This window comes from Pipistrellus kuhlii, unplaced genomic scaffold, assembly GCF_014108245.1.
Source record: "Pipistrellus kuhlii isolate mPipKuh1 unplaced genomic scaffold, mPipKuh1.p scaffold_m20_p_8, whole genome shotgun sequence".
Taxonomy (NCBI): domain Eukaryota; kingdom Metazoa; phylum Chordata; class Mammalia; order Chiroptera; family Vespertilionidae; genus Pipistrellus; species Pipistrellus kuhlii.
Window position 1 is genome coordinate 67,831,028 of NW_023425584.1, and position 22,850 is coordinate 67,853,877.

The following is a 22,850-nucleotide window of genomic DNA, read 5'->3' on the forward strand; positions in this document are numbered from 1 at the left end:
GGTGGGCCTTACAAACTTGGGAACCAAAAGTTACCATAAAGAATGGTCTGAACATAATTCCTAATTAAGTGGGTCATGGCAGGTAGTCACATCCTAGGCCTGTAGCTTCCTTCTCATAGGTCAATCTTTACCTTAAGTGAGCCTGTCTATTGTCTTTTTGTATCTAAGACAACATACCTTTACTTTTTACTTTTTTTTTTAATTATTTTAATCTTTATTGTTGAGAGTATTACAGTTGCCCCCTTTTTGACCCATTCGTTGATCAGCTTCCATCCTGTTCCCACTCCACCCCAGTCCTTCACCATCCTACTGTCTATATCCATAGACAATGCATAAATGCATATACGTTCTTTAGCTAATCTCTTCCCACCTCCTTCCCCACATCCCTCTGAGATTCGTCAGTCTGGTCCATGTTTCCATGCCACTGGTTCTATTTTATTCATCTATTGATTTTGTTCATTAGAATCCACATCTAAGTGAGATCAAGTGATAATTTGTCTTTCTCTGATTGGCTTATTTCACTTAGCATCATAGTCTACAGGTCCCTCTATTCTATCTCAAAGGGTAATAAATCCTTCTCTTTTACAACTACATAGTATTCCATTGTATAAATGTACCAGTTTTTTCTTTATCCTCTCCATAACATATCTTTTTTTTTTTTAATATATTTTATTGATTTTTCCAGAGAGGAAAAGAGAGGGATAGAGAGTCAGAAACATCAATGAGAGAGAACCATCGATCAGCTGCCTCCTGCACTCCCCCCACTGGGGATGTGCCCGCAACCAAGGTACTTGCCCTTGACCGGAATCGAACCCTTGACCTTTCAGTCCGCAGGCCGACGCTCTATCCACCAAGCCAAACCGGTTTCGGCCATAAGATATTTTTAAAATGTAAGAGTAACATGCCTTTAAAATGTAAGCATAATCTTCATTTCCAGACCCCTCAAGGCACAACCACTGCACCAGAGTGCAAGATCACAGAACCCCTCATCATTATCTCATTCTCCACACACCAACCCTCTATGTGCGTAAATGGTAATTAACTTACCTGGACCCACCAAAGTAAAAGAAGCGTTTCTTAATTTAGCCTTTTATCCAATCCCAGAGATTTCTCTGCTTTCTTCTCCTGTCTCCTTAATCTACCACCAATGGATTTCATGTAAACTTCCTTAAGGCTCCTCCTTTAATTCTAATGTATAAAAAAGCTGGAAATCTGCCATTTTCCAGAGCATTTTGTCAATCAGTTGAGATTTTACTTCTCAGCAACTGTCATCAGTTTGGCTCAAATAAACTCATAAAAATTCTCTACAGGTTTGGATGTTTTTTATATCAGCATCTACTAAACAAGAAAACATACACTCAGAGCAAAATATCTTTGCCTGTGTACCTATGACCTACCTGTGTATCTGTGCAGGTGTAGTATTATTTTCCCTTTTTTCATTTAAATCAAAATTGGCCCATCAAACGCGCACAAATCCATTACCACTCAGATGCAGATTCTATAGAACTATATTATATGCACATTGTTGCTGTTACATTCACTGCCGCAAGCACTTCAAATTAGGAAAAGATAGTTTGGTACAGGAAATCATTTTAGTAATGTTGTTGAAAACAATATTTCAAATGTTTGGTTATGTTTTTTTAAATGCAAACACTCCAAAAGAAAATCATTTCCTGATTTCCTACTAAGCATGACAAAGAGCCTGCTTCAGTGTACCTAGTTCAAAAATCAGGAAGCACTAAAACAAATTTCCTAGTGTTATCGCTATTCCTAAGACTGACTTCTATTGTTCAAAACAACAAAAGGCACTTTCCAGGAAAGTTAACTGTAGATAAAGAATGACTGTATTTATGTAATTCACAAGTTACAAGAGAGCAAACCAATGTGTTTTTCATAATACGACCACCACAGTAGTTTATTTACTGGATAAACTTAACCTGGTTGTAAAATAAATACAGGCATACTTCAGAGATACTGCAGATTTGGTTCCAGACTCCTGGAATAAAACAAGTCGTAATCTTTTTGCTAGTGAAGTGCCTTGCCTGCAAATTGTAGTGTACACACACACACACACACACACACACACACATCTATGAAATGCAATCAATCAAAGCACAATAAAATATGTCTGTAGAAAATTGTCAGCAATTAAGAACTGGTGAGAAAAACTGGTGACATACTGAGTTGAGAGTAAAGATTATGAGGCAATCACAGGACCACAGAGTTTAGCTATTCTTATTACAGGGCTTTTAAGAAAGGAAAAAGGTATTCTTTGGGCTCAAGAACAGATTTCTTTTCTTTTTTCTTTTTTTTAATATATTTTATTGATTTTACACGGAGAGGAATTGAGAGGGACAGAGCGTTAGAAACGTCGATGAGAGAGAAACATCGACCAGCTGCCTCTTGCACACCCCACACTGGGGATGTGCCCGCAACCAAGGTACATGCCCTTGACCGGAATCGAACCCGGGACCTTTCAGTCCACAGGCCGACGCTCTATCCGCTGAGCCAAACCGGTCCTGGCAAGAACAGATTTCTTATACAAAGATGTTCCACAAATGCCAATAGCAAAAGAATCACAAAACACACAAAAAGGAACTCATCAGTAAGTTATAAGCATTCCATCCAATGCTCAGTTCTATTTAGGTATTAACAAGTAAACTAAGATTATTGATTAACCTAGTCAGTGGTCAGCAAACTCATTAGTCAACAGAACCAAATATCAACAGTACAACGATTGAAATTTCTTTTGACAGACAAATTTTTTAAACTTAAACTTCTTCTAACGCCACTTCTTCAAAATAGGCTCTCCCAGGCCGTAGTATTTTGGGGAAGAGCCACACTCAAGGGGCCAAAAAGCCGCATGTGGCTCACAAGTCGCAGTTTGCAGAACCACTAACTAGGTCATCTGTTTAGTCAACAATAAACCTGAACCCAGAAGCCTCACCTCCCTGAATAGGTCCTCAGTTTAAAATTATGCCACTTCTTACCTGTTTCCCTTCCCATAAATTTGATAACATCCCACAAATTCAAACCCTATTGTCTCTCCAGTTAGCTTTTAGCTAGTTACAATTCATGTTCACAACTCACCTAACCTACCCAACATTAACTAAGTCAGAATTCTCAAAAGAGGGAGGAGGGGGGAGACCCAGGTGCCTGTATTTTGACAAAGCCCACAGGTGATTGTAAAGCAGACCACAGAACTTTAACACAAAACCACTGGTCTAGCAAAAAACTAATGACAATCTCCAATCAAACTGATGACATCTGTATCAATGTAATTACAGACAACTACAATATACCTTTCTCATATAGGACGTCTACGGACTATACCATACATTTGTGGAAGATGTGGGAGTAGGAGGGATTTTCCACTTTTAATAACTGTATTTATAATGTAGCTGAGATAACACATCTTACATATGTTATCTCATTTAATCCTCACATCAACCATCTTGGGGGTAGCTACTGCTTTTACTTACAAGTAAAGACGAGTGAACCACTAAGCTAGGTAAATCTTGTTCCAGGCCCTATAGCAAGCAAACTGAGGTGCCCAAATACAAATCCAGATCTATCTGACCTGTACCCTGCTACTCACAGGAATAAGTAGTATTTACTACTTATTTCCTTAACTCATTTTGTCTTCATTCATTTTACAATAAGCAGGTATTGTTTTTGTAATTAAGAAAAATGTTGGCCTGGCCATTGTGGCTCAGGGAGTTGAGCATCATCCCGTACGTTGATTCCTGGGCAAATGCCCAGGCTATGAATTCAGTTCCCTGTTGGGGTGTCTATGGAGGTAACTGATAGATATTTCTCATATTGATGTCTCTCTCTCTCTCTCTCTCTCTCTCTCTCTCTCTCTCTCTCTCTCTCTCTCCCCCTATCTCTCTCTCTAAAGAATAAAAAATAAAAACATTTTATTTTAAAAGAAAAATATTATCTTGCTGCAGTCACTTCAAAGTACAGCACACCATGCTCCAGTGAACACATGAAAGATGCAAATCCTTGTTATTGATATGGAGAGTTTTAGTGGTCTGGACAGAAGATCAAACTGGTTTTCTCACTGCTAAAGTATTACAGATTTAGAAGCGAAGATTAGAATAACACCTGTAGTGTTCCATTGGAACTGGGCAAATGCCGGAGGTATCAGTGTGAATACCAGATCGAGTAAGATTCCTTGAATAAGCAGCTGATTTCAGGACTGGATAAGTAAAGTAAAAATGAGTCTGAAAATCTTCTTTTGCCAGAAAGCAAAGCAAAGATGTACTTGGGGGGAAAAAAAAGATAGGACATACTAAAAAAAGGACACTGGATCCAGTTTGAAGGAATCCAGCTCCCACTGGATAATCTGGGACACTTTAGCTATCTAAATAAATAATACTACCAACAAATTATCTCCCAATAAAGGAGAAATCGTGTATTCATAGAGAAATAAATGATTGATTATAAACATATAGAAATGGCAGATGGAGATTTTTTAAAACTATCATTTAGTGGCCATCAAATTAATAATTATTGCAGGAAAGATTCAGCACTGGATAACAAGATTCATTGGTAAAAGGTTGATGAGAAACAGTGTTAAAAAAAAAAATTATATATTGTGGGTCCCAAGAAAGAAGATACCAACTAAGAAGGGCTCCTGTGGGTTTACTGGTTTCAGAACCTAGCAGCTGTTTCTAAAGAGGGGCCTCTCCAACAAACTGCACTTCAGAGAGAAAACCTGCACGGAACTCCTACCTGCACTAGGCTCCTCACATCTCAACCAGCCCTTACTACGGAGTTCCCGGAACTAACAGGACTGAGACTTGCCCATCAAACCTGCAGCTGCACAGCTGTATCTTCCATCAGCATCTTCACCTACTTATCAGAATAGCTCCATTCTCACCAATCAGGACAGTGCCTTTTGTACCAAACTGTGAGGATTTTGAATCCTCATTAGCATGACTGATCGATCAATCAGGATCTATATAATATAGACTTCTATCTATATTAGAGGCCCAGTGCATGAATTCATGCACCAGTGGGGTCCCTCGGCCTGGCCTGTGGGATCAGGCTGAAACTGGCTTTCTGACATCCCCTGAGGGGTCCTGGATTTTGAGAGGATGCAGGCCAGGCCCAGGGACGCCACTGGTGCATAATTGGGGCCTAGGAGGGACACAGGAGGTTGGACAGCCCGGGAGGAACCACTCGAGGGCTCCATGGCATGTCTGGCCTGTCTCATTCAGTCCCAATCAGCCGGACCCCAGAAGCAAGCTAACTTACCAGTCAGAGCATCTGCCCCCCTGGTGGTCAATGCATGCCATAGCAAGCGGTTGAGTGGCCCTAGCATATCATTAACATATTACACTTTGATTGGTTGAACAGATGACCAGACAATGGGACACTTAGCATATTAGACTTTTATTATATAGGACTAGTCAGTCGTCCTCTGGCTCAGAGCACATTTTCCCCTTCCACGCAAGACTGCCTTTCCCTGGCTGAAGCTGAAACACCAAAGATGAAACACCAACGACATCTTGCTGGACCAGAGCACAGCAGGCGGAGCAGGGCAGGCTGAAGTGGAACAAACCCAAACAGAGCTGTCTAGCCAGAGAGGGGCCTGGCCCAATGCTCCCTGGCAGCTGTGATGCTTCATAATTGAGCTGTAACACTATTGAGCAGTTCCAGTCTTGTTCTTACAGCTGTGCTGTGTCATAACTTTACCATAAATGTTACATTATGTGAAAATAAAAAGTTACCAAAATGGGGGCGGGGGGAGGGGGGGAATAATAAAGTACAGCACACTAGATTTTTCAATAAATAAGGTTAAAGTGAGCTTTTGAGGGAAAAATACAAGTCAGACTTCTGCATTAGCAAACCAAATCCAAAACTTAGTCCCAGACAGAGTCAAGTTGTAACTGTAATAAATGACATCATAAAAAGAACAAAAGGAAAACATACAAGTAATTTCATTCCAAGTATAGCCACTTTTATAGCAATCCAAGCAAAAGCAGAATTCATTTTTTTTTTAAAGTTCAACAGATTTAACTACGTAAGTATCAAAGGCTTCTTTCTATATATTTTTTAAAAGTTTAGATTCAATGAAAAGACTGGGGGAAGCATTTGTAGCATGACATTACTTTAATAGTAGTGAAGGCAATACAATAGTCGATAAAGGAAATAAATAGGAATTTAAACCAAAAAAAGAGGTCCAAATGATAAGCATTTTTAAATGTCCAGTCATCCTAGCAATCACAGAAATGTACATTTAAAACAAGATACAGTGACACTTTCTATTTGTAAATCAATAAAGAATTATAAAATTTATAATATGTGGTGCTACCGAGGGGCAGGGGTAACATCCCCACACTCTGCTGCTGGGGGTGAACACTGGCACACCTTTCTGGAGAACAATTCGGCAGTAAGTAATAAAAGCCCTGAAACTCTGCCTATCCTTTGACCCTACACTTCCATTTCCAGAAACTACTTTTAAGAATCATGAATGAGAAAGATATTTGGCTTCAAGGATATTCACACTAAAGCATTACAAAGTATACCACTTACTAGTAACAAAGCACAGTAGATGTGTGTACTATGCTGGCAGCTGCAGTGTAACAGTTGTTTTTATACTGTATAAATAGGAAGAGAAACTGAAAGATAATTTGCTACTTGTAACAAGTCTTTAAAATGTTGCTATCTTCAACCCAGGAATTTCACTTTCTAGGAATATATTCTAGGTGGACAAAGATTTTTATTGCAAAGGTGTAATCACCACTACATTCTTTACATTAGCCAAAAAGATTATAAATGTCCAAGAATTAGAAGCAAGGTTAAATATAAAGTATGACAAATGCATGTCATTAATATGACTATCACGCTGTCAAAATAATTTACTTTCAATCATTTTAAGTAAAAAGAGGAAAGGTTCACAATATTAAAAGAAAAATACAGACTAATACGGTAGGGAAAAGATAAAAGCAGAATTTTTTTTTAAATGTCCTCAGATGGATTGTCCTACTTCGATGTCTAGAGCAGTGGTCGGCAAACTCATTAGTCAACAGAGCGGCAAACTGCGGCTCTCAAGCCTCGGTTTTCGGACCACTGGTCTAGAGAGTAAACTATTGTAATTTCTCTAAGGTACCTGCTTTTCAAGAAAATGTAATTTTTATTTTATGCTATAGAGGCATACTATAACTGATATCATTAGTGCCCTAAGCTATCCATCTTAAATTAGATAGAAAAATGAAGTTTGCTAAGCAACATATAAATCATCTTTTTGGCTCTGGCATCCTGCTTCCTCCTTCGTGGGTGACTTCAACGTGAGGCTTCAGTTTTGCCATCCCTTTATCATTACATCCTTCTGATCCATCAGACTCCCTAACTTCACAATTCCGTGTCCATTCTTGACTCACATACTCCTTATCTTTTTTTAACTCATAAAGGGTTGGACTAAATGACCTCAAAGATCCTCTTAGAATCTGGGACCCCACTGACTTATAACTGCCTTGCACACAGAAAGCACATACAAATTTGTTTTATTGGGGGGAAAACATTACCAACATACCAACTCAAGAAGCAAGGCTATTACCGAGGCTATATTCCTTTTGTTTCACCTCTAAGGTTTCAAGCAGAGTGCCTTCCGTGAAAGCTTCCACTCCTTATTTTTCCACTGAATCCATTAACAAAGGTTTGGGTTCTCATCAACTATTTTCTCCATTCTAAGCCACAGTGTTTTCATATTTTACAGCTCTACTTCAGAAATAAAAGAAATCATGCTAGGAAGAGTAAGTCAAGGCTGTGGGGGGGGGGAAACAGAAAACAAAAAGATAAATTTTTTTATATCTAACAGATAAAATTTCATAGAGAAAGGCAAAGTTCAACACTTAGATCCACAAACTATGTACAAGGAAATGACTTAATTTAACAGCAGCACATGCACACACAGAATTATGGCTTGAGTTTGACAATTTCAGTGAGTCAAGAATACATGACTATTTCGAACAAAATTACCACCTTATTTTTTTGGAGTTAAGGTTACTGTCTACACTGTACTCTTTTAGGTGGCACTGTATTAAGAAAGTAAATGGAGGGCAGAGGACAATGAGGGGATTTGAAACCGTAAAATAAGAAACATCAGAAGGAAGTGGAAATATTTAGCCTGAGGAACAGAAGCCCTACAAAAAGAAGAGACATGATGGCTAATCCAACATCTGAAGAACTTTAATATAGAATATGAATATACTCTTCTACATGGCCCTGAGAGGTGTCAATTGTGGAGGCAAACTGAAGCTCAATAAGGAAAAGCCTCCTAAAAACTAGTCTGCAAATTAGAAAGGTTTGTCTAGGAGGGCCAAGTTATTGTAAGTGTTCAAATAGGGACAGGCCAGTAAATATTGGTCAGTTCAAGAATTCTGTCACTTACTACATCTAGCCTGGTAAAATAATTAAGCCTCCCAAAGTTTCAGTTTTCTTTCCTACCTTCCTTACCCTCAAAAAAAAAAAAAAAAAAAAAAAAAAAAAGGAATTTTGGCCCTGGATGGTGTTCTCAGTGGTCCGAGCAGCAACCCTAGCACCAAAGGGTCTCTGGTTCCATTCCCAGTCAAGGGCAAGCATCTGGGCTGCACGTGTAGGAAGCAACCAATGATAGGTCTTTCTCAACATGTTTCTCTCTCTCTCCCCCTCTTTCTCTCCTCCCCTTCCCCCACAACCCCACTCAATCTAAAAGCAGAGGGAAAATATTCTCAGGCAAGGATTAAATAAGAAAAAAATTTTGTAACATTTAGCCTCCTATTTCTCAAAGTTAAAGATCAAAACCTACATGAAAAGAAATTATATGAAAGTACTGTATGATGGTCGGCAAAATACGGTACATAGCCAGCTGCCTTGCTCCTTCTGTTATGTGGCTCTTTGGTCCCTTGAGTGTGGCTCTTCCACAAAATACCATGGCCTGGGCAAGTCTATTTTGAAGAAGTGGCATTAGAAGAAGTTTAAGTTTAAAAAGTTTGTCTCTCAAAAGAAATTTCAATCGTTGTATACTGTTGATATTTGGCTCTGTTGACTAATGAGTTTGTCGACCACTGCCTTAGCTCATTTGGCTCTGCGGACTGAAGGGTCCCAGATTCAATTCTGATCAAGGGCATTTGCCCGGGTTTCGGGCTTGGACTCCAGTGGGGAGTTTGCAGGAGGTAGCTGATCAATGATTCTCATCATTGATGTTTCTATCTCTCTTTCCTTTTTCCTTCCTCTCTGAAATCAATAAAAATAAATTTAAAAAGAAAAAATAATAAATTACGTAAAAATCTTTTTTTAAAAAGTACTAGATGATGGAAAAGAACTACAGTAACTTAAGACACTATAATCTACCATCACCATGTATTTACATCTTATCTCTCTTACTATACACAGGCTAATGGCATATTCTCAACCTAATTCATGTTTTTATTCCTCCTTCAGTGTATCAAATATTTATTGGGAAAAAACGTTTAAAATGAAGTTGGAGAAGTGTGTTAAAATGACAACAATATAAGATGATAAGATAACAAAGAAAAAGTCACTAAAGCAAATATCCAGTATGTTAATCATTAATCACTGACCAGTCTAAAAGGTATTGGGCACAGTCAAATAGAGAAATAAACAAAAGTAATGACATGTATTTGAGGAGGTGATACGCTACGGCAGGCACTGCCAAACTACCGTATTTTTCAGACCATAAGACGCTCCGGACCATAAGACGCACCAGTTTTTGAGAAGGGAAATGAAGAAAAAAAGATTCTAAAACAAATAGTGTCCTAAAATATTTTATGTGCATTAAAACCCAACATCATAGTCATTAAAGCCCAACATCATAGTCATAAACACATGTAATCAACCCTGTAAACAAACAGCAGCATTTAGAACCATTTTAGAGCCGGGCAAGCACACAGAGACCACACACAGCCGGGCAAGTAAAAAAACTTTTTTTTTAAAAGTATATGTGTAGGCTATATTTGGACCATAAGACGCAGGGACTTTTTCCCCCCACTTCTGGGGGGAAAAAAGTGCGTCTTATGGTCCGAAAAATACGGTACATAGCCAGCTGCCTTGCTCCTTCTGTTATGGATTTTATGTATATATGTACTGTCTATATTTATTAAGTATATGATGCTGCTTTAACTCCAGATCTGAATAGTTGCAAACCCTAAACAGTTACTATTTGGCCCTTCACAGAAAAAGTTACCTACTTTTCTGTAAAAATACTCTCAGGTTATAAACCACAGAGGTGACTGAGTGCTGAGATACAGTTCGTCCTCCTATGGCTCCATCCCTGGGATTCTAATGGGTCACATCAGTGTGTATGAGCAGAATTCTATCCTAACCAGCATGGCCTAAGTGTAGGGGAGGTACGTATGTCACTAAATGGAGTCTCCATATTCTTCTTATACACTCGAGATTACAAAAATTTTAATCCTGCTTCTCTTCCACCTAGTAACATCACCAGAGAGATCTGAAAAAGTCGTACAAGAAATGTGGGCTGGTTCCGGTAGGAAAAGATCATGCTTATAAGTGAGCCTATCCCTGTCCCTCTTGAATTCCCAAACTCTCTCTGCTTGAACCCCACCACTTTCATAGAGCCTACAAATACCTGAAAAATCCTTTCTTTCCCCTTAGTTAGCTTATCATTACAGGTTTTCAAAAGAAAGTTACCAAAAATTAAGAGAAAGCAAAAATAAAGTAGAAATAAGCATGCTAAGACAATGGTTGAATGTGAAGTTTTCCAAGCTAAACTTAGCACCCAGGAGAAATTAGTGCACACTTTTAGGATGGTTCCTATACCTTGCCTCACTCTGAAATAACTATAAGCAAAGACACCCAAATCTCTGCCAACTACAGATCTGGAGGGATCTTCATTTTTTCCCCCTAAAGCAGAACTCTACTATTGCTTCAGGCAATATTTTCAACCCTCCACCTGGGACTACTTACCAGTTCCACCTCAGACCTTTCCTTCCCCCTCCTCTCCCCCTCCCCACCCCACCCCACACACACCACTGCCACCTCCTCACACCCCTACCACTCCTCAATGACTTTTCACTCAATAGCTAGCCCAGTGTCCTGAGGGAAAAGGCGTGTCCTTTTCTAATCCCCATACGTTCTTCTGCTGGTTTCCAAACCATCCTTTGAACTTTCCCCCCCTCTCTTAGAACTCCATTTCTCAGGGTTAACCCTGACTCGTTTCTCTCTAGCCTGATTACTTCAAGTCTTTTCTGAGGCCTAATCATTAAGAGATTCCAACTACACACCAAACCTTTAATGCCAGCGACCGCCCCTTCAGAAAATGAGGAGTGGGGGAATGAACAAACACGCTTGCTTGTCAATCTTTTGATTTGTAGGTGTGCCTCCTATATCTTTGGATAGTAAATAAACAATGCTTCAAGTATGCTGCAGATCCACAATTCTATTTCTCTTCCAGAAAGCATTTCAGCTAGTTGCCTACATTACTTCTGAATACTTACGAGGGTTCCTCAGGCTCCCCACAGGATAAGGTATTTTTAACCCAGCAAGTAAAGAATTTAAGAAGGCAGCTTTTCTTTCATCTTGAAAAATTTAAAAGTCCCCCTGCTCAGTAAGTTGTTGAGAACGCTTCGCTGCTACTCAAGACTATCAAGGCCCCACAGGTTATTATCCCAGAGCACTCTGACACAGGAGCACTAATCAAGGCTAATTGCTGAGCAAAACATGAGCGAATGTAGACTGTAACACACAAAGACTTTCTAAAAACAAAAGAACAAACACATGGAGAGCCGGGCCTTCAAACCTGATCCTACCTAAATTGGAAGAACAGGATTAAAGTAACAAGAAAGCGAAAAATGCCTCTTAAGTAACTCGCAGATGGAAGGAGCAAAAAAAGGGCATGTGCTGTTCCGATGCCTCCTCCTCAGGAGTCCAACCGAGAGGACTTGCGGAAGCCCTTAGCATTTTTGAAAAGGAAAGAAGAGAAAGTCCAGGTGAGAGGGAGAAAGCCACCAAATCCAAGTCCTTTGAATCGCCACAGACCTCTAAAAAAGGAACTGAAACACTGGCTCCGCGTGGAGAAGAGATGAACACAATACCCTGGGGCTGCAGGGAGGCAGCCGTGCCCATCCCCCGGGGGGGGGGGGGGGGGGGGGTGTCCGGATCAGGACGAACCCCCAGCAGCGCGGGTCGGGGACTCGGCTAGGGTTTCAGCAGCTCCCTCCGCAGCCCCTGGTCCTGCCCAGGCGGCGCCAGCCAGGCCCAGCGCTCCGGAGCCGGGGCCTGGGCCCCGGAGCCCCAGAAGCTCCTGCCCCAGCGGCACCTGGACCCTACCGCACAGGAAGTGGCTATTCATCAGGAAAGGGGCTGAGCCCGGCGAGCAGGAGCCAGAGGAAGAGCAGCAGCAGGCGCCCGTCTGAATGCAGCGCAGAGCAGAGCAGAGCAGACATGGGAGAGTGTGTGTGCACAGGGAGCCCAGGAGGGGGACAGCGGGGAAAGCCCCTTCCTCGGCCGCAGATGCTCTACACACGCCGCTGGACACACACAGGGAGGCAGAGGATTGGGGGTAGGGGGGGGGGGGAGGATGGGAGGAGGATTTAAAGTGCATTAGAGGCTGCACCGCTGAAGCCGATCTCTCAGGAAAAAGGAATGGAAGTGGGTGGAGGCACACACATTGGGGCTGTAGGGGGCGTGTGGGGGTGGGGAGGGCGTGTTCAAAGCCCCACCGAGCCCGGCTGACCCTCCTCGCCCCGCGGCTGAGGCCCCGGAGGTGCCCTCCCCAGGCCCCGAGCCGCCCGGGAAGGCCTACGACCAGACCGCAAGCAAGCCTCTCCCGCGCCGGGCAGCAGCCTCCGCGGGCTCCGGGGGCCCCAGCGCGGCCGGACCCGGTGCCCTGCGCAGGGGGCCGGCCGGCCCCCAGGTCCCTACCCCGAGCCCCTTCCGGGCCGCCGCCCCCCGCGGCCGCTCCGGGCTCCGGCCGCCGCCAGGAGTCCTACCGGCTTCCAGTTCAGGGACGAGCCGCCGCCGCCGCCGCCGCCGCCGCCGGTAGGAAACTCGGGTTCCCAAAAGCCGCTCTCGCCGCCTGCCGCCCGCCTTCCAGGCCGCGCCGGACCCCCGGCTCCCCCTGCCGGCCGGCAGCCATTTCCGACCAGGGACGGCGGAACTTGCCGAAGCGCGAAGGGCGCCGGCCGGAAACGCCCGAAGCCGGGCGCTCGGGGAGCCGCGGAGCGGGCGGCGTTCGAGACTTTCCGGGCGGCGCCCGAAGGGCCGCGGGGGCCTCGGCTGGCTCTGGAGGCTCCTCCGCGCGGGACCGGCCGGGCCGGGCCGGGAGCGGCGGCCCCGCGGGGGATTGTGGGAAGCGCGGCGGGAAGGAGGACGCCGCCGTGCGTGAGCGGCTCCCGCCGGGGACAGGCCGCGCGGGGCAGGGCGCTCAGACCCGCGCCCTCCCAGCGCCCCTGGCCCTTCGCGAAGACCCCATCCGGTGAGCGCGGAGAATGTCCCGAAAGTCTAGCCTGGAAATAAACGCAGCCCCATAGAAAAGGCCGCCCCCAATGAGCCGATGGGCTCCGGAGATGCTCTGGAGTTTGGAAACACTTTGCATACCTAACCACAAGACAAAAGGCCGCAAGGCTTGAATGCTTAGGAAATACCGGGGTTGTGCAAGAAAATAAAAAAACCACCAACAACCTTAATCCAGTCGTGTGGCAATCATTAACCAAAGCGGAGAGCAACCATGTGAAATATTTATAGAGCCAACTCCTGTAAACCAAGCGGGCACCTTTCCTCCAGTCCTAAGAGATACGGACGAATGGGGCCACATGCTGACCTGACAAGCTCAGGGAAGGCCTGCACCTGGTCTTGCAAACTCTGAGACCTAAAGGAACCACAAAGGATGGTCTGAAATTAAACTTTAACTAAACGCAGGTTTCGTGGGCAGTTAGATCCCCGGCCGTTATCTTCGCTGACAAGGTCAACCTCTACTTTAACTGGGCCGATCTGTCTTTTTGCATCTATGATAACATACCCTGGAAATGTCTGGGTAACTTCTAACTTTCCTTTTTCATTTATTTCCAGGCTAGAATTTTCTGGAGCCCCTGGGGCACAACCCAATGTGGTGGGCGCCAGGACAGATATCACAAATTCTTTCATTATCATGTTAATTGTTCCTACACTCCCTCCCCCCCCCCCCCCAAGTATGTGTCCATCATTTTACTTTTTATCCAATCCCAGGGGTTTCCCTGCTTTGCTTTATCCCACCTCTTTAACCTATCACCAATGGATTTCATGTAACTCACCTATGTTCCTCCTTTGATTGCAATGTATAAATACAAATGTAACCCGCCACTCTCAGGAGCACTATCTCAGTTTGTTGAGGTTCTGCTTCATGCCATATGTTGGCTCAAATAAACTCACAAAAATTCTTTACAGGTTACAATGGTTGTTTTTTGTTTTTGTTTTTGTTTTTTTTACATTAACAGACCACTTCCACACTTGCAAAGCCAGGGCAAGACTTAACCCATGTGGGAATGGGCGAGGGAACTCTGACCAATCCAAAAAGGTACACCTGATCATTTATTGTTAACTCAAAAATGAGTTAAAGCCATTATTTAAAATCTATAACTGCAACATAACCTAAGCTCAAATTTGCATGAACATGATGTTTTTATCATGTTTTTTGCAAGATGAGACAGAGGGCCAAAAACCAGGACCAGAAGGACCCCTGCCGGGCTGCCTTGCAAAGGAAGAGAGCACATGTGCAGGGGTGAAGGCACCTTTTGAGGGGAGGAACGGGAAGGGAGGGGGCTTAGGGTACTCAGCACGTTCTGATTGGTGGTTTCATATAAGGCACATGATTAGGGACCTAGGGACTTAGGAATGGGGGCTTAGGGTATTGGGCAGGTGCTGATTGGTGGTTCAGTGTACAGTCCATATAAGGCGCCTGGTTAGGTGCTCAGAAATGTCTGGGCCGCAGGTGCAGTTATGTCATACTCTCTCCATCAGTTGGGGGAAGGGAGGATCTATCATTTTTAATTCCTAAGGGGCAGGGCTTCTACTCCAGGGTTTTGTAACCAGGGAACCCAAACCACACCAGGACCTGGAGAAGCTGGAAAGGGCCAAGGCCACCGGCTGGCTCCTATCCCTGTGCTTGGGTGGTCTGCTGCTTTAGACGTTCTGCATGCTCCCCAGAGCCTGCCTCCCACAGCTGCCATATCCCGTCCACACACTCTTTTTGGTGGAGCCCGGGCCCGTGCTCTAGCCAGGAGGCCAATCAAACACGGAGGACTGCTTAGTTTCCCACGGAGGACAGTCTGAACTAAGGATTCCATTTGCAAAACAAAACTTTAAAAAAACAAACAAACCTAGCAACCTGTTTTCCAGCGCGCACTTTTCAACTTCCACCCCCATCAGCCCCTCCTCTTTCTGATGCTCCTTTTTCTTCTCTCCTTCCTGACATCTTACTCTCCCCTCTCCTATTTTTTCTTTCCCCTCACACTTCACTCTCTTCTTTATTTCTATGACCTAACTTAAAGTCCCACCACCATCACCTATGTACAAAAACAACCCCTTTTTGTTGGGGAAAGTCAGATGGAAGCAAATTTTTTAAAATCAAAAGCATTCCTTGCTGTTCCCAGTTTGGCTCAGTGGATACAGCATTGGCCTGTGGACTGAAGGGTCCCAGGTTCGATTCCAGTCAAGGGCATGTACCGTGGTTGCAGGCACATCCCCAGTGGGGGTGTGCAGGAGGCAGCTGGTTGATGCTTCTCTCTCTTCCTCCCTGTGAAAAATCAATAAGATATGTATTTTTTTAAAAGGATACTCAACCAAAATTTGGTGTATCCTCCACTTCACTGGAGCCCTCGTTGCTGCTGCTGACCACCTTCTGCCTCCTCTGTATCGTGTGAGCCTGTCCTCTCCTGCTGCTCCTTCCTGTCAAACAGCTCTAGCTCAAAGAGTTCCTATCTCTAACTAGACAGGACATGGGCTACCTTCGTTTTCCTCTCCACACTCTCTTCCTTGCCTATTTCAATCGGCTTCGTTGCATCATCATCATCTCCTCTAAGCAGATCCCTCACTGTCACACTTTAGTGCCCGTTTTCCAGTTGCAGGCAGACATCATCCCATCATCACCCTTTTAATACATATTTTATACATACTTAATTGCCAGGCAATAAACGAAACCCTTTATTGGCATTGTCTCCTTTTAATCCCATATTGAGATATCATCTTGCACTGTTTTTTAACAGTCATATATGTAGATAGGTATCTGCTTTGAGGAAGCAGAAAAGACAAACCAGTGTGCCTTTGGTACCAACAGCAGGAGCCCATGGGGTCTTCTCTCCTGATCACAGTCAGAGGGTCTCAGCGGTATCCCATCTCTTTCTTTTAGTTATAAATTTTAATTTCCCAGAAAAGACATGATTGGCCTGGTTTGGGTCTCCTGTCCATCCTTCGTTCAATGAGCTTAGGCTACCCAGCAGGTCAACCCTCTCTAAACATGGTTATTGGAACCGCTCCATGTATAGGTCTTGCTCTCAGAAAAAGAAGGAAGCATACAACACTCATCCGTTTGCTCATTCATTCCACCAACAGACAGTTGAGCCCCTATCAAAATATAATATATCAAGGTTCTTTCATGTATGCAAAATATTTAAAATAATGCCCTGCCCTATCATGAAAGTCACAACATAAAATGATAAGAAATCACCACATAAAATGCATAACAATATTCATCCACAAGAGATCATCAATTCAATCATATGTGATGAAAGGTAATTCACCACACCCTACATATATAAAATATGTATCAATATTATTATACATATTATAATATGCATAATCAGTAGCAATGTATATATATATTCAACAAAATAAGTTCATGGTAGCACCATTAGGAATAGACAATAATAGAAAACTGCCAATGTCCATCAGCGGTAGGCAGGAACAAGTATAGTGTATTCACACAATGGAATACAGCAATGAGGCTGAAAGCTCCACAAATAAACACAACAATATTGATTCGTCTTACAAACAATGTTACTCAAAAGAAACCAGCCACACACACAAAAAAAAGTATACAGGGTATGATTCCACTAATATAAAATGTAAAAAACAGGCAAAACCACCCCTAAAGAGTAGTGACTAGAGGGGAGGAAAAGGAGTGACATGGCTGCTAGTAATATTGTTTCTTGAGCTGGGGAGTGGTTACACAGGTATGCTCAGTTTGTCAAAATCGTTAAGCGTACACTTGCCATGTGTGTTCTTCTCTAGAGACATATTATCCTTTAATAAAATGGTATTTAGAAATAAGTAATCAATGGTCAAAGCAAGGGGCTTTTAATCGCCCTTGAACACTGTCACCATGATTATCACTGAGTTGCCAATTATTTCCATCCCCATCTCCACCATTATACCACCTTCTTAGAGACCCCGAGCACCATCAGCCTTTGGGAAGAGCCTTCATCCTACCATGGCCTCCTCCCCTCCAGCCCCAGCTGACTGTGCTTCCTCTCCTCTGGGAACTTGACTGTAAAGCCGAGTCGGGAAATTGACAGTGGTTCATCTACCATGTTTTCCCGAAAATAAGATATCCTCCTAAAATAATACCTACTTACAGGTTTCCTTTTGAGTGAAATATAAGGCATCCCCCCAAAAATAAGGCCCCCCTAGGCTCTGTCTCAGAATGCTATTGCTAAACATGAGAGATTTGGTCCACTGATTCTGAAAGAAATGGAGTCACAAGAAATTCACCAGGAAATTCAGGAATTGGATTGTTATGATGATGTTCCAGAAGATGGTGACATGATTGTCATTGAATAAATGAGTGAATTCTTGATACTGTAGGATTCACAGTTTGTCTGGTTTGTGTTGACAACTACCGTACTACCGTACCGTATACAGGTAATAAATTTCCTTTATTTTCATTTAACAATAAATGTGTACCGTATTCTTCTTCATGGAAAAACAAGACATCCCCTGAAAATAAGACCTAGCGCATCTTTGGGAACAAAAACTAATATAAGACACTGTCTTATTTTCGGGGAAACAGAGTAATAACTTGAATAGATTTGGGGAAGGAACTTCTGGCCCAGAGATAAGCCAAGAAAGCTGGTCTGCAGAAAATAGAGTCAACACACAGAAGGAAACTAAGCAAGCCGAGGGAGATGGAGGGAGAGCCTCAACGGATGCTCACTTTCCAGTTGTATGCACGTGTTCCAGCTGCCACAGGGGAGCCTGAGCCTTGCCACTCAAAATAAGTAAAATTATTTTTTAAAACCTTACTTGTTTAGGCTAGTATGGATAGCTTTCTGTGGCAGATACGATTTCATTTAGTTCTTTTAAGAACTCTACACAGTAACAATTCCCCCCATATCGCAAACCTGATGATGATGGTGCCAGGATTAGGACCCAGGCAGTCTGACTCCAGAGCCTGAAATTTTAACAGCTTGCAAGGCAAGAGAAATGCTGGAAATGGCGATGTGAATTATATGTTGCCTTCATAGATTCAACTAAGGCATCTGATTTTGTTTTAAATGAGTTCAAATGTAGAAAGTTTACAAACGACTAAAAGATTGGCTGTTTAAATAGATTGGTAAGCATTTCTTTCACAGGGGAATTATAGTTTGAGTTAGAGATGTTAAAGAAATATAAAATGCATATAGTGCGACCAATTGTATTAAAGAAAACAGTTCTTATACCAGGAAATTGTTTAAGATTTAAGCAAAATGCTCCCTTACAGGGTCCTCACCAATTACCCATTCTTCCCAAAAAATGTGATTACCCAGAAGGAGAAACTGATAAAAGTTACTTCAAGTCCTAGTGAGGGAGATGCCAGTGGTCATTTCCCATAATGACAGCTGCTAGACCCACAATCCACTCAGGAAGTCTTTCTAGATCAATCACAGCCAAGCCATTGGTGACCCCCAGCAACCTTCAAAGAACTGTGATTCAGGAATTATCAGCGAGTTAAAGTCAGATGAGAATTTGTCCACCTGTAGTGCTTTGATTTTAAAAGAAAGTGCTGACAGCTACTATGCCAGATCTTTACCATATATTAATATAAATGATCGAGCAATCTGTGGCTTATAATTAGAACAATGCATGACAATTTTAGATTAGCGTTCCCAGGTTACTCCTCTCTTTGGCCCACCAATACCAGAAAGACGAAAGGTTGCCTTGTAAGGCTTCACAGATAGCGCTCAGTAGCCTGCAAAATGGCTCTCTCTGAAAGTCCTGGTTTTGATGTTATCCTTTAAAAGAGGCTGTTTTTTAGCCAGCTAAAGGGAGGACAGTTTGGATGGTTTGCAAATAATGTAGTAAAAAAACTGAGTTAACATCACCTCCAAAACAAAGCAAAGATTATTGCCAAAAATGGATTTGTTGCCCTAGCTGGTTTGGCTCAGTGCATAGAGCGTTGGCCTGTGGACTGAAGGATTCCAGGTTTGATTCTGGTCAAGGGCACGTCCCTTGGTTGCAGGCTCCTCCCCAGCCCAGGCCCTGGTCAGGGTGCATACAAGAGGCAGCCAATGTGTTTCTCTCACATCGATATTTCTCTTTGTCTTTCCCTTTCTCTCCCACTCTTAAAAAAAAAAAAAAAAAAAAAAAAAAAAAAAAAAAAAATCAATGGAAAAATATCCTGCAATGAGTATTTTATTTTATTTTATTTTTTTAAAATCAATCTTTATTGTTCATATTATTACAAAGGTTCCTCATTTCTTCCCCCCTCCACCAGGTTCCCACCCCACCCTCCCCCCCCTCCCCATCTCCCATTGTCCTCATCCATAGGTGCACAGTTTATTCCAATGAGTATTTTAAAAAACACACAAAAACCTTGCATGTGGTTGTGAAAAATAAGTTTGTACTAGTTTCACATTAGGAAGCTTAGCCTGATTCAAATCTGTTATCTACATAAGATACCTAATTTGTAATGACGAATTAAGATTCTAAAACTGAGTTATTGTCCCTGAAATATAATGTATCTGACCCTTCTTCCTTCCAGAGCCCTCTCCCCTGTGAGTTTTTCTTCTGTGCCCACAGCTTTGCAGAGGCAATCACACTTGATGATCAGTAGTTATTAAAATTGTCATCAAAATTTCTTAAGCTTGCTCCTAGAAGTTCCAAATAAAGATACAAATTTTCCTGCCCTAGGCATTTTGGCTCAGTGGTTAGAGTGATGGTCTGTGGACTAAAGGGTCCCAGGTTCGATTCTGGTCAGGGGCACATGCCCGGGTTGCAGATTCTATCCCTACTAGGGGGCATGCAGGAGGTAGCCGATCAATGATTCTCTCTCATCATTGACATTTCTCTCTCTCTCTCTCTCTCTCTCTCTCTCTCTCTCTCTCTCTCTCTCTCCCCCCCCACCCCCACTTCCTCTCTAAAATCAATATATATATATATTTTTAAAAGATACAAATGTTCCCAAAGGCAACCAGAGAGGCACCTAGCATTTAGCCCACATTATGCCAGTGAGTAGCTAAGATGTGTTCAGTTAGACACAACATGCCACAACATGGCACGCCTGACTAAAGAACAGTGTAATGAGAGCTATAATCAGAGAAAAGAGGGAAAATTATGCAGCATGTTGATGGCTGTGTTCCAATGTCATATATATAGGCAGCTCTATGACTGCAGGGCTGTCACCAAAAAAAAAGGTACCCATAGTCTCGGAAAATCAACCGCTCACTACTTTTACTTAAAAACATCTCGTGTAAACAAGGCATTCCAACTGAAAATTGGCAAGATGTCATAGAAGTATTTAAAGAACATCAGTTAACCAATTTGGCTGTAAGATCAAAACTGAAAGTAATCATGATTCAAAAAGTAATCATGCTAAAAATTATATATATATATATGTGTATATTTATATTGAATATATATATATATATATTGGGTCGGCAAGTAAGTAATTGCGGATTTTTTAAAGAAAATCAAAGACAATTTTTTCATGGAACTAAATAACTTTATTCTGTAATGTATTGCCCATTTTGATCAATGACCTTTTGCCATCTTTCAGGCAGCATCATAATCCCACGTTCAAAAAACTTCTGGTTTTTATTAGCAAAAAACTGAATCAGGTACGATTTGACATCATCATCATTATTGAAATTTTTACCATTCAAGGAGTTTTGTAAAGATCGAAACAAAAAGTAATCAGATGGTGCAAGGTCAGGACTATATGGTGGATGTGGCAAAACATCCCAACCAAGCTCCATTAATTTTTGCCGAGTGACCAAAGATGTGTGTGGCCTTGCATTGTCATGATGGAATACAACACCTTTTCGATTTGTCAATTTGGGCCGCTTTTCTTCAACTGCATTGTTTAATTTCATTAGTTGTTCAATGTAGACATCAGAATTGATCGTTCGGTTGGGTGGTAAGAGTTCAAAGTAGACAATTCCTTTGTAATCCCACCAAACTGATAACAAAACCTTCTTTTGATGAATATCAGCTTTTGATGTTGTTTGAGTTGGTTCACCTGGCCTGCTCCACGATCTTTTCCGCTTGATATTGTTGTAAACAACCCATTTTTCATCACCAGTTATCAGTCGTTTTAAAAATGGATCATTTTCATTATGTTTCTTTAGCAAATCACAGCTGCTAATGCGTTGCGTTAACTGTGATTCTTTCAGTTTGTGAGGAACCCATGTATCGAGTTTTTGAACATAGCCAAGTTGTTTTAAGTGATTTTCAATGCATGTATGTGATACATGAAGCTTCTCTGCAATCTCACGTGTTGTACTGTGACAGTCCGAATTGATTATTGCTTTGATTAGGGCGTCATCAACTTCAACTGGACGACCAGAGCGTTTTTCATCTTTGAGTGAAAAATCACCAGAACGAAATTTGGCAAACCAATTTTGACACTGCCGTTCTTTTAAGGCTTCGTCACCATAAACAGCACATAACTTTTTATGAGCTTGCGATGCGTTTTTCCCTTTGTGGAAATAAAAAATCAAAATATGACGAAAATGTTCCTTTTGATTTTCCATTTTTCAACGAACGCCAAACGAAAACTACAAAACAGATCAAAAAACTTTTTTTGCTGATTAACAGCTGAATAGCCAACTATCAAATAACAAAATGTGTTTTACATTTTTACTACGTCTGCAAACCTAAAAATTCAACTGAAGCCATATATGTGTGAAACCCGCAATTACTTACTTGCCGACCCAATATATATATATATATATATATATTAGTATAACTTAATAACATGTGGAGTTTACATATTTAAAAAAACAAAAACAACAACTTGTAGTTTCTACCAACCAGATTTTCAAAAGAAAAATGTGTGGGTTTTTATCCAACTCATGAATGTTTGCAACCAATTTTTATTGAAGAGGAAGTTTTTCTCTATTTTCCTAAATATTGTTCAAAATTATTTCTCAACATCCATGGTGAGAGCATGATTCTAGTGGGACCCAGTCAATCCCAAAGCAAAATAAATATTAATTCCTTCAACTCAAGTATTCAGCCTTGCAATTGTTATGCTACAGGTCAAAAATGGAACCAAATAAAAATGTGATCACATTTCTACCCATCCATCAATGCTGAGAGCCAAAACTCACAACCCAAAACTTATTATCATGGATAATATCGCATATTTTATACTGTTGTAAAAAGGGACATACATAATTACATTGTGTAGGTTATGAAGAAAAGCATGTTTATAAAGTGAAGAGGTAATTATTTAGAAAAAGAATGACTGACATAAATTATGAGTATAATCCAAAAAGATGTTAACTATATGAAATCTACTAGCTCAATATAAAAATACTTTATTTTTAAATCTTTATTGTTGACAGTATTACATGTTCCCCCATCGACTCCCTCCAGCCCCTTCCTGCCCCCCACCTGAAAATACTTGAAAAGCTCAAATACCA

General features: G+C 41.9%; 1 protein-coding gene across 5 annotated transcripts in view; it reads right to left on the bottom strand.

The window, feature by feature from the left end:
- The window catches only part of EXTL3 (exostosin like glycosyltransferase 3), a 112,396-nt gene that overhangs the window by 42,178 nt on the left and 47,368 nt on the right, over positions 1-22,850 (bottom strand). For 2 of the 5 annotated variants that reach the window (XM_036423529.2, XM_036423527.2), the window contains exon 1: positions 12,966-13,103. The exons of 1 other annotated variant lie outside the window; for it this stretch is intronic. The gene's annotated coding sequence lies outside the window, so the exon portion shown is untranslated. Of the gene's footprint in view, positions 1-12,965; positions 13,105-22,850 lie in introns of those variants that run through there. 2 more of the 5 variants (XM_045576700.1, XM_045576699.1) reach the window with 2 other exon arrangements.